The 12,452-nt window shown below is 37.3% G+C and overlaps 1 long non-coding RNA gene across 1 annotated transcript; it reads left to right on the forward strand.

The window, feature by feature from the left end:
- Positions 1 to 630: 630 nt before the first annotated feature.
- Positions 631 to 3,939, forward strand: LOC125876874 (uncharacterized). The gene is made up of 3 exons (XR_007447551.1): positions 631 to 803; positions 1,238 to 1,314; positions 3,610 to 3,939. It is a non-coding gene; the product is annotated as an uncharacterized LOC125876874 (long non-coding RNA).
- Positions 3,940 to 12,452: the final 8,513 nt, after the last annotated feature.

The following is a 12,452-nucleotide window of genomic DNA, read 5'->3' on the forward strand; positions in this document are numbered from 1 at the left end:
GTTGTTTTTTGTATCTGTGGGAAGTGTTGTGTTTAGGAATCGTGTAGGTGTCTATGTAGTGTGCAGATGGGTTTTTTGTTGTAATGACCCTCCAGGTCATTTTTAAATTAAAGAATTCTTTCCCTCGTATAGAGCATTCCTGTAGCGACCCCAAGTCATTTATGACTTGCTGGCACTGACTGTTCGGTCGCCTGGTCGTTCGTTTGGGTTTTAGGCCCGTTTCCCTGTTTTGGAGATTTTTATAACTTGAAAAGTTGACTTTGGTCAACCTTCTTGGAAGTCGTGCTCAGATGAAAATTCTGGCAGCTAGGTTAGCTTCGGAAGATCGATTTTGGTCTAGAACGACCCTTTGTTCACTTCCCGAGGCTTTAGATGGCAGTTGTGGAATCTGGCTCAAAACGATACTGGGTGTGGGACCCACTTTTCATCGAAGCGAGCTCCAAATGGAAATTCCGCCTTCACCGTTGAGTCCGAAATATCGTTTCCAATCAGATTCCATATAAGGTTTGTATTTTTCCGACTCCGAACGAGTCCGAAACATCGAAATTTAAGTTTGAAGGGTTGTAGAATTTTGACGCGGCGGTGACGTGGCAGAGCCACGTGACGACACGTGGCAGAGGAGTGAAATCTGGAAATTTCCAGAATTTAAAAACGAAATTCGTCCAATTTTTTTGTTCAACTTCAACTCAAGATTGCTCCTTCATTTTGAATCCAAATTAAGTGATTCAAAAGGCAAACTTCAAGAGAATTTCGAGGGGAATCTAGCGGTGATCTCGGAAACGCGAGGGGAGGCTTCGTTTGAGGTAAGAAATCAATTTTAGCCACTGCCAGTGTGATTTCCGGATGGTTTTGTTATTGAATTTTGAAATGTGAGATCTTGATCATCGTAAGTCCGTTTTAAGTCATTCTTGGGGCTAACTTGTAGAGTTTTTCGCAAGGATCGTCGTGGTATAATCTGTTTGGGTTGAAAGGGTCTCGTTTTTCCGAAAATTGGTGATCAAGGGGCTGCCCTTTTTAATTATTGTGGCTGATTTGCGGTGTTGTAGGCATCTGTTTGTGCTAAAATTTTGGGATATTAGTTTAGTAAGGTAGTTGGGACGTTTCCACGGATTCGATTTTGAGATTCTAAGTGTGGGCCCCACAATCCCGTTTTAGACCCGATTTTGGGTCCGTCTCCGAAAAATATAATTTTAGTGTCAATATATTCGTAATGACGAGGTGATTAACCTTTTGTTAGTGGGGAAGCATTTGGAGACCGTTCGGAGAGGAAAAGATCCGGTACCGTGAGTTGGAGCACGCGTGATCGGCTTTCAGGTAGGCTATGGTTTTCTCTCGTGAGATTGAGCATGTTTAGGCAATTGTTTATTGATTTGCTTGAGTATGGAGGGGTTCGGGTGTCGAGCATGCTAAATTTCTATAATTCCTGCCTTAGACCTTATTTCGGGAAAGTGTTGGATTATGACAGCATGTCTCTTGATATTATTGAATAGCCATATCTGGTGGTGTATATGATAATATTGATTTGAAGTATGTTTGGCCTTAGTCTAGGCTTAGACTAGTGTTGCCATAGACTTGCGAGATTTCGGATGTCGTTGGGCAGTAGAACTTTTTCCGACGTCGTTTCGGACGGTTAGCTCCTTGTAGACTGATATAGCAGACTTGAGTCTGATAGTCGGTAACTCAGCTTATGACCTTGTATCCATAATGCCCTGCTTTTATATCGGCTACAAATACCCGGTTAAAGTCCGTGGTCTAGCTTACTCATTATTGGATACTTCCTCGGCGATTTGGGGTATATGAGGGTCGGACTAAAAGGATTATTTATGGTAATCGGTTTGGTGATATTTCCCGCGACGGATGGTTGGATATTGATTCTTAGCTACAGTACCCGGTTAGAGTCCGTGGTCCAGCTTACTTATTCCAGGTTTAGCTACAGTACCCGGTTCGAGTCCGTGGTCCAGCTTACCTGTGATCTGGTTTCAGCTACAGTACCCGGTTAGAGTCCGTGGTCCAGCTCATTTATGTCCAGGCTTAGCTACAGTACCCGGTTAGAGTCCGTGGTCTAGCTTACCTGTGATCTTGTTTCGGCTACAGTACCCGGTTAGAGTCCGTGGTCCAGCTTACCTGTGATCTGGTTTTGGCTACAGTACCCGGTTAGAGTCCGTGGTCCAGCCCACCCGTGCCTGACCTTTGGCTACAGCACCCGATTCGAGTCCGTGGTCCAGCCCATATAGGTTGACTCATTAGCTATAGTACCCGATTCGAGTCCGTGGTCTAGCTTGCACGTGGTGTCCTCCCAATTCCTCACTAAAGCTTCAGTTTAGTCTTGATTACTCTCATCTAAGGCTGGGCACAGGATCGGAATGGGACCACCGGACCGGAACGAACCGGTACCGGATCGGAACGGGACGGTTTGACCTGGTTGTTGACCGGTACCGGGATGAACCGGACCGGAATTACCGGGATGGAGGCTCAGTTCCGTCCCGTCCCACTATATACCGGGATAGAATCGGGACGGACCGGAATGGACCGGAACGGAACGGGATAAACGGGACGGCACATATAGCTATTTCAAAAAATAATTATTTTTTTTGAGTAATTTTGAATTACGAAAATTCGAATGTTTTTCTTATTTTTCTAAGTTATATTAGTTTATAGTATTTAAGTTTTAAAATTTATAATAATTTTACTTAAGTTTATTTTAAAGATTTTTTTTTTAATTTTTACGTATATAAGTTTGTAAGTTAAGTTTAATAAAGTTTTTTTTTTTAGTTTTTGAGCTTATGTAGTTATGTTATAAGTTTTAAAGATTTGAATCTTTTGAAGTTTATAAGTTATTAAGTTATACTTATAACTTGTAAGTTAAATAACTTAAGTTTGTAATTTTTAAAAAATTAAATAAACAAAAATAAATGCTAATAAAAGTAAATAATGACAAAAATATTATTTTTTATTTTAATTAAAAATGATTTACCGGGACCGGACCGGTACCGGACCGGACCGGAACGGAACCGGAATGAACCGGTACCGGTATACCGGTACCAAATCATGGTACCGTTCCGTTCCGTGTACCGGTTCAATGTATCCGATCCCGTCCCGAATACTACCGGACCGGAACGGACCGGAATGGTACCGGTACAACCCGTTTCGGTGCCCAGCCTTACTCTCATCTGTAGGTTGAGGTTTTGGAGGTTGGAGAGATTCCGATTAAAGTCCGGGACGTAATGAGATCCTGGAATATGATTGGGAATGGTTCAGTTAAAAGTCCGGAAATTGGTAATATTGTGATAGACCTTCTAGCTCCATTATTTTACTTCAACTGCCGATGCATCTGCCGGACTTATGGGGGTCTGTGCAGGTGGTTTCTTTTATTGTGCACGAGCGTACCCGTCGGGTTTATGGGAGCCCGTCGGAGTTAGTTAGATTACTTGACTTTGTTGCCTGTACGCTCGTGTACATACCCCCATTTACTACTCTTTGCACTTGATGTGACCCTTTATTTGCACTTCAGTTTACTTTTGCTTATCTTGCTCAGTCGGCCAATGATGCCTACTGGGTACCTGTTGTTTTGGTACTCATGCTACGCTCTGCATCTATTTTGTGATGCAGGTCCGAGCACTAGTAGCCAGCGTTGATCGAGCTTGGAGTAGACTTATCCGGAGACGGGGGTGAGCACACGGTGTTTTGTACTATTTCAGTCTCCATCTGTATATATAGACTTGTCTTTTTCCTTTCGAGACAGTCTAGTCTCTGTTGTCCAGTTTTGGGACTTGTACTCATTTTGTAGTAGCTCTGTACTGGTGACTTCCAGGTTCTGGGAGGGATCTTTATTTGTATATATGTTTTTGGTTTGCTTCCGCCTGTTTATATTGTTATTTGCCTACTCTTGTTTAATTTCTACCCTCAGACCCATTACTTGTTGTTCCGGGTTACGGGTTGGCTTACCTGCTGGTAGGTTATAGTAGGTGCCATCATGACTTGATAAATCGGGTCGTGACATTTGTAATGTTCTTGTACGTGTAGTATGTGGGTGTATAGTGGTGTAGGGGTTGAGGGGAGTGGGGTGGAGTAATGTAGTGTGGGGGTAGAGTAGTGGGGTTAATGGGTAGGTATATAAATATAAAATATAATAATTAAAAATATTAACTAATTATTTTATATTAATATAAATATAAGAAAAGTTAAATAGCTAATTAAAAAATATAATTAAGAAACACTAGTTTATTTATTAAATCTAAATTAAAAGAAAATATTTATTTTTTGTAATTTTTCATTTCCTTTTTAAACAATTAAAAATAAAACTTTCCTTATAAAGTGATTATATTTTTGTTGTTTTCAAACATTTTAAACTAAACTTAATAAAATAAGATAAAAGTCAAAATATTTAATTTAGATTTATAAAATTTTTAAGCTCTAAAAATGGTGTAAAATTTTAGGTTCGGTCAAAAATTACGTGTCTACATTATTGATTTGAAATCTCTTCTTGATCCCATTGCTTTTTGATTAGCGGTGGGCATGTTGTATCCTTATTGAGCTTATGATTATACTCATGGGCCTGAGGCCGTATGGGAGGACCAGTTGGATCCCAAGTTAGTAGTACTCTCTGTATTGGTAGTGTGGTTTCATTGGTTGTATAATTATTTGATTTTGAGTGCCTTGTTTGAGTGCTAGTGATGGCATGCATTACATTGTTTGCTCATTCTCACGAATTTCATGGTAGGATCCCACCCCATGCATTGGCATATTTATCCTTTATGATGAGATACTATCTTTCTCAATTTTTATACTAAACTGGTTTTAACGGGAGTCTTTCCACCTGGATCCTTTGACTTATTTATTTTTTATATTACAAGCGTTATGAACGTGCTCCTTTTAATACTTGAGATATTAGAGGCATATGGGATGTGCTCAGTTTTTACTTGACTAATCGATGCGTCGACGCCCTCATGCAAGCTTTTGGTCTTGTTGGTTCCCCTGGGAGCTTACATACTAGGTAGGCAGCCCCATTATTTGTTATTCATGGTTCGAGGTCGTTTCTTCCGGTTTGAGGCTGATCCTCATGGTTCGAGGCCAATATTTCCTATCCGAAGGCTGATGTTGATGGTTCGAAGCCGTTATTCCCAGTCTAAGGCTGATGTTTTGCGGTTCGAGGTCGTTACCAATGGTTAGAGGTATGGATGGTTAGTGATGGTTCTGCTGCTTACCCGGTATTCATAAGCATTGCTATCACTAGTATACTTGTTTGTTCTTTATACCCTTTGGTTTATGTGGGCTGGTTGGGTTATGTTGTTGTTTGTACCTTCTAGGCTTATGGGGTTCGGTTAGGTTATTGTTTGACTATATGCTATTCTCTACTATTGTTTTATTATTACCTAGTAGGTTTTGACTTTAGAATTGTAGTTGTGGGTCCCCCTGACACTGGGTCTGGGTAGTAGACTTGGTATCTTAGTTGCTTGCAATTAGGTTGTTGTCTTCTGATCCATGTTCGTCTTGACTCGACTTCTTAACCCTTCTTTCCTATTTCTATTCTTTATTTCTTGGCTACTTTAGCATCTCTTGTTTAGTTACTTGTTCTATGCTTTGCTTATTACATTTTCTGTACTCATAGTACACTTCTGCCCCCTGCAAATCTCAACTTGAGTTATCACCGTTGATGTGGAGTCATCTGGAGCAGCTTAGAGTTTTTGGAGAGTTGGGTGAGCTCCTAGCGTTCTGAGTTGCCAATTTCCATCTACTTTTGGATAGGCTTAGTCTTTATATTGTATTTAGACACAACCTGTGCTTATCTTGTATTTGTAGAAGCCTTGTACTTTTATTTTGGATTAGATTCTCAATTACTGACTGATGTCAATTCTTGGGATTGTTCCTATATTGTATTCTGTTGATTATCCTTTCTTTGCTTGATATAAGCTTTTGCTTTTTATTATTGGTTTCTGCTTGGTAGCTCATTGCTTATGGCTCTGGGCTAAGGGCTAGGATTACCTACCGGTGAGATGTCGTAGGTGCTATCATGACCTGAGAAATTGAATCGTGATATAAAAGGGAGAAACATGACGTACTTTAGCCATATCTTGTTCTAGATTAACTGATTGGTGAGTCCAGAAATTTAAAGTTAGTCATATAAGTCAACTTCATTCCAATGAATTTGTGGAGCCAAATTTTGGTGCTCTATGTTTAGAATTCATGAATTTTTTGTCATAAAGTGAGTTGCCCTAATTTCACTCTAGTGGCAATGTGATATCATGTATTTCGAGTTATGCTTGATCGCTTGATTCTAGTTTAGTTTTTTGGAATTTCAAATTGATGAATAAATTCAATTCTTAACAATAATTAATGGATATCCTAAAAAGGTTAAAGCATAATCTAACTGGAGAAAAGTGAAAACATAAACAAACCAAAATTAGTTATATAACTTTTGATGTATTAAGATAGTAATTTTAGTCGCGTATAGAATCAGTTCAAAGCATGTTGACAATGCAGGTAGAAATCACAAGTCAAGCAAAAGCTAAAAGACACACTTGGTAAAGCAACTGTTAACTTCAAACTGTTGAAAGTAACACATGGACAATAGCTTCAAGGCTAAATCCTCAGATAGGAACACAAAAAATTTCTAAACTCTAAATCACAATAACCAGTAATTTAGCTTCATCGGTGCCATCGTCCTGCCCCTGAAATAAAATTAACAGTCAGTAGCAATAAGTTTCAATATGGCCTTGAACAAAACTACTAGAAACTTAATAAGCAGAATCAATGTTCATTAACTAATGCATACTACAATTCTGATCACAACATTGTTTGCATTGGTTTCATCATTATAGATTATAAGGCTACAATGAGTGATGTTGAATCTGCTGATCACTAATGGAACACGGCAACTATGGTAATCAGTAATTTAAGAAAACAATTTTCCCTTACATGAGAAATTGTTCAGTGTAAATCAACTTATCCAATGAAGATTATCTTTAGATACTCAACCTAATTATTAATTTGTTATTGTGTGTGTTTCATCTACATTTATTGCCTTCAGATATGTCGAAACCTAAGCATTATGAGAACTTATGGAACTCATTTTACTCAGCATCTAGTTTACAAGGTGCAATAGTTTCTTCATCAACAACTGAATCACAACCTCCGCATCTTAATGATACATTATTTAATCATCAACAGCCGAACCAAAATCTTTGTCAACAACAGTTAACGTCATTTCTTCAATCGACACCTTCAATTCAGGTTGCACCACATCCAACTCCATCGATTCAAACCACAATACAGCTGATTCCATCAGTTCAGGCCATGTCGACACAACAGAAACCATCCAAAAATCCTAGTGGACGTGAGTCTATGCGGGATTGGACGGTAGACGCAATAGGTAATTTCACATAATTTCCACTCCTTTCTTCTTCATTTTCTTCTCACTGCTATAGGGGGCAGAGAATTTTCTTCTTCTTCTCGCTTCTAGTGGGGGCTGGCAAGCAAATCTTTTTTTCACTCTTTTCTTCTTATTTTCCCCCCCTAGAGGATTTTTACAATTATGCAGTGGTTGAGGATTAGCTGTTGTGAATATGATGTTTTGGTGCTTTCATATAATTACTGTGACCATTTGTCTTATGGAGAACTGTTGGTCTTTAGAGCATTATAATATTATTATTATATTATAATAGCTCATCATATTTTATCTCAAAAGGCTGTTTATTTTCTCCTCCTTCGTGCTGCCTTGGTCATTGGTGTCAGAGGTTTAGTTAGGATTTATTGCAATTAAACATTTGGTATAAACGTTCCAATGAACGTTGGCAAATGGTCAAAGTGTAACATTTCCACGTTGGTGCATTTGTTACCCCTCACCTTTATTTCATTCTTTTACTCCTCCGTTATACCTTGTAACCCATGTAACCTCTAGGTCATTTATCTTCACTATTTACTACCCCATTATCTTCCTATTTGTTGCTAGGAAGGTTTCCTCAACTATAAATAGTGGTGGTCTTCATTTGGTATAGAGACACAAGAAAAATATAGAGTGCATAAAGTTTGTCAAAAAAGATAGTTCTTATTAGTTGAAGGGATGTGTTCTTTTCATGGAGCTTCGGACTCAACTCTTGTCCAGAGTTTGTTGAGTTATACTTTGTGATTAGGATGTTGTATCATGGAGGGGACAAGTTAAGAGGACTATTGCTGGACCGGTGAAAAACATTTGCTACAGTTGACTTGAATCTCCTTAAAGAAAGCGAGATATCCGCGCCTCAGTCTGAAGAAATTTTATTTCTTCATTTTATTTTCAATTGTAATCTTGTAATTCTGTTATTTTAGAATTTTTCACTAACAATTTTAAGGAGATTAAAAATGGCTACGGTTGAAAAGACCGCGGATGTCAAGATGGGAGACATTAACAAGCCAATTCAGTTCAATGGTAACCATTTCAAGAGATGGAAGGGTAAAATACTTTTCTACTTAAGTCTTCTCAATATTTCTTATGTGTTAACCGAGAATAATCCTAATAAAGTAGACATCACCTCGATGAACGATGATGAAACTATTTCTCATCTAGAGAAAGTGCAACATCGTCCTCAAAATCTTCTTGTTTTGTAGCCTTCAAAACCAGGTTTTTCTCCTTTCTCTTTCCTCCAATTTCCTTTTCTTTATCCTTATTAAGTTCATAAGTCATAATATTTCCAATGAGTTCTTCCATAGCTAGCTTATCCAGATCAATTGCTTTAGTGATAGCTTCAAACTTAATTTCCTATGATTCTGGAAGAATACTTAGGAGTTTTCTGACTGCCTTTCCATTTGGAATTATTTCTCCCAAAGAGTAGATTTCATTGATAATGGCGGTGAATTTGATATGCATTTCTTGTATTGTTTCAGCTTCTGTCATTCTAAACATCTCATATTGCCTATTTAGATTATCAATTTTGGATTGTTTTACGTGAGTAGTTCCTTTATGAGCGGTATGCAACATTTTTCCATATTGCTTTGGCATCCTGACATGATGAGATTTGATTGTACTCATCTGGACCTATACCACATATCAAGATCTTCTTTGCCTTTGCATTGTTTTGTATTGCTAGCTTGTCTGCTACGTCTCATTCCTTCCTTTCTTTTGGTACCTTGGTAACTCTGTCAACTTCGGTCTTCATGGTATTGTTGGTCCATCCAGTACAACTCCCCAGAGATTTGGGTTTTCTCCTATAAGATGGTCCATCATGCAATTTTTCCACCATTCATAATACTTTCCATTGAACAGTGGTGCTCGTATTTGCGAAGCTCCTTCCTGTAGGGTTGGTGGTGCATCCATTGGTCCTTTTCAAGATTTAAATCTTTTGATGAAAAAACCTGCTCTAATACCAATTGAAGAAACCTTACCCCTAATGCAATAACTAGGTTCTTGTATGTTTGCGTATGAAAGAACTTACCACAATAAAACATAAATGTTTTCGTAAAACCTTCCTTACTCAAGCAAGGGAAAACCCCAGTTTTATTCTTCAAACTCAAATCACAATTACAACTTATCAACCTAAGAACTAACTCTTATTTCTCTAAGAAGTCAAACTCGCTTCTTGTAACGAATCTATCTTTATCTCTCCAAGAAGTCAAACTCACTTCTTGTTACAAACCTCTCCCTAACTCTCCAAGAAGCCAAAATCGCTTCTTGTTACAAACCTCTCACTAACTCTCTTTCTAATCTCTTGAAAGAATTCTAACTCTAGATCTTCTTTCTTTTTCATTGTATGTCTCCTTGAATTACTTTTGCTCTTGCTTAGAATAAACCACTCTATTTATGAACAAGCAAAAAACCACATTATTCATGCTTCCACCTTGTCCTTATATAGATGTTTATTTTTGCATGCCCGATTTGTATAAGGAAGGAAATTAGTTTTTTTCCTTTTCCTTATAGAACTCGTATGCCACTTTTTCCTTATTTGCGCTAGACTCTTTACCTTTTAATGTTTTCCTCTTTTAACTCGAATTACTTCTTAACACGAACTCTTCCTTTTTTTTATTTCTGTCTGAGGTCTTTTTCCTGTCTGCTTCTTTTGAATTCTGAGCTCAATTATATGAACTTGGTTCATGTTGTCTATCATCAAAATCTCTATGTTTGACAGAGTTGCCAAACCATCAAGAAATGTAACAAAATAGTCAAAACATCAATCCTAAATACTCTGCTCAACTTATGATAATACACTACATAGAGATATACTACTGCAACTACTACAAGAACACTCTTTTTTCTATCCATTTGCTTCAACTTCCAAAACAATTTAGCCAAAGGTATGGTTTGATTAAAGACGCATTAAGATATGTTAGTTGCTATGTTTTAGGACCATGAAGTTAGTTCTTTATTATAAGTGTAAATCTTAGGCAGTGAGAAAAGACTGCATTATCAAATAAAGTTATCTCTTCTTTCTTATTCTTCATTTCTTTATAGTTCTAATCTTTCATTATTCTTAAGTTCTCCTTTATTCTTTTTATGAGTTTCCACCTTAATTAAATACAATTGGTATCAGAACTTTTTATTTTTGAGGGACTTGTGTGTGTTCATTAATCTATTTTAGTTAATTGAAGAAGCAAGTCTTTCTTCAATGGCACCACCAGCTTTTAATGGAGAAAGTTATCTGATATGGGCAGTCAAAATGCAGACATATCTAGAAGCTTTGGATATCTGGGAAGCTGTAGAAGATGATTACGAGATTGGTCCATTACCAAACAATCCCACAATCGCGTAGATTAAAAATCACAAGGAAAGGAAAATCATGAAATCAAAGGCAAAGGCATGCTTATACACAACAGTTTCATCCACCATGTTTACTCGTATTATGTCCCTGAAGTCAGCAAAAGAGGTATGGGATTATCTCAAGACTGAGTATGAAGGAGAAAAAAGAATTTGAGGGATGCAACTGCTAAATTTAGTACTTGAGTTTGAGCTGCAAAGGATGAAGGAAAGTGAAACCATAAAGGAGTATCCTGACCGACTTCTTAATATAGCAAATCGAGTCAGATTGTTGGGTTCCACTTTTAACGATTCAAGGATTGTTGAGAAAATCCTTGTAACAGTACCTGAAAGATTTGAGGCTATTGTTACAACCTTAGAAAAAACTAAGGACTTGTCCAAAACTACATTAGTGGAGATCTTAAGTGCTTTTCAAGCACAAGAGCAACAATGTGTAATGAGACATGAAGAAGTTGTTGAAGGAGCCCTATTAGTTAAACATTAAGATGATGGAAGAAACAAGAAGAAGCAGAACAAGAAGATACAAGGACAAAATATTGAGAATTTTGCTAAAAGTAAGAAGGCTAGCTATCCTCCTTGTTGGCATTGTAAAAAAATAGGTCACCCTCCTTTCAAATGTTAGAGGAGACCTGATGCAAACTGCAACAAGTGCAATCAACAGGGTCATGAAGCTGTAATTTGTAAAGCCAAAATTTAGCAGCCTGAAGTTGAAGCTCAAGTTGTTGATCGAGAAGAAGATCACCTTTTTGTTGCAACTTGTTTCACAAGCCTAGATTCAAGTGAAAGTTGGTTAATTGATAGTGGTTGCTCTAACCACATGACATCTGATAAGATATTGTTCAAAGAATTGTGGAACACTGAGACAAAGAAAGTTAGAATTGGATATGGTGAGTGTCTAATCTAATTATGAGATCATGAACCTTGAATCCATAATTCAATTCAAGGAATGTTAAGAGTCAAGTCAAGAGGTTAAGAGTTAAGTCAAGAGAAGTTCTTAGAGTATTCCAAAAGTCTTTAACAAACGTTTTAACTTTGTTTTAAGACTTAAGTTTTGAGTAGAGTAAAGAGTAAAAGTAAAGTTCATTTCTTCAAAGATCATACGGGAACTAAGCATTCCTAAGAGTTAAATATGTTTTCACATTTGAGCAAGAAAGGAAACACCGATTTCCAAGAGATCCTTTGAGTTAGTTTTTGAGTAATTATCTCAAATCACAGAAAGAATTTTGTTTTTAAAACATATGAACTGAGTATATTTTGGGAGTTGTATTGAGCAGCGATATGGGGATGCGAGTTCATAATATCTCAAGTCTCCATAAACCATGTAGCCATCATGAGTAGAAAGGATCATACTTTTTAGATGATTTTGTAGTTCTTTTTAGCATAGACTAGTGGATCTACTTAGTTGAGGCGTCCTATATGATGGAAAAGTATAGGACAGTTCTGGAAGCGTGGACGAGATGATGTATAATCATTTAGACTCATAGTGATGGTTGTCGATTAGAGAAACTCCCATACTATTATATTACTTTATATGTAAACTGAGTTGTTATTGCATTTCTTTCACAAATTAAGTTGCTACCTATTGTTTTAAATGATTTGTATAAACTGCCCCCTTATTGTTGTTTTTACTTTGCATTTGAGTTGACTTATTCATGAGTTGAGTAAAGCCAAGGTAAGTATTACTTTCAGATTCTTTTCAAGCTTATGTCATGTTTTGTTTTCCCCTCAC

Source organism: Solanum stenotomum, chromosome 9 (assembly GCF_019186545.1).
Source record: "Solanum stenotomum isolate F172 chromosome 9, ASM1918654v1, whole genome shotgun sequence".
Taxonomy (NCBI): domain Eukaryota; kingdom Viridiplantae; phylum Streptophyta; class Magnoliopsida; order Solanales; family Solanaceae; genus Solanum; species Solanum stenotomum.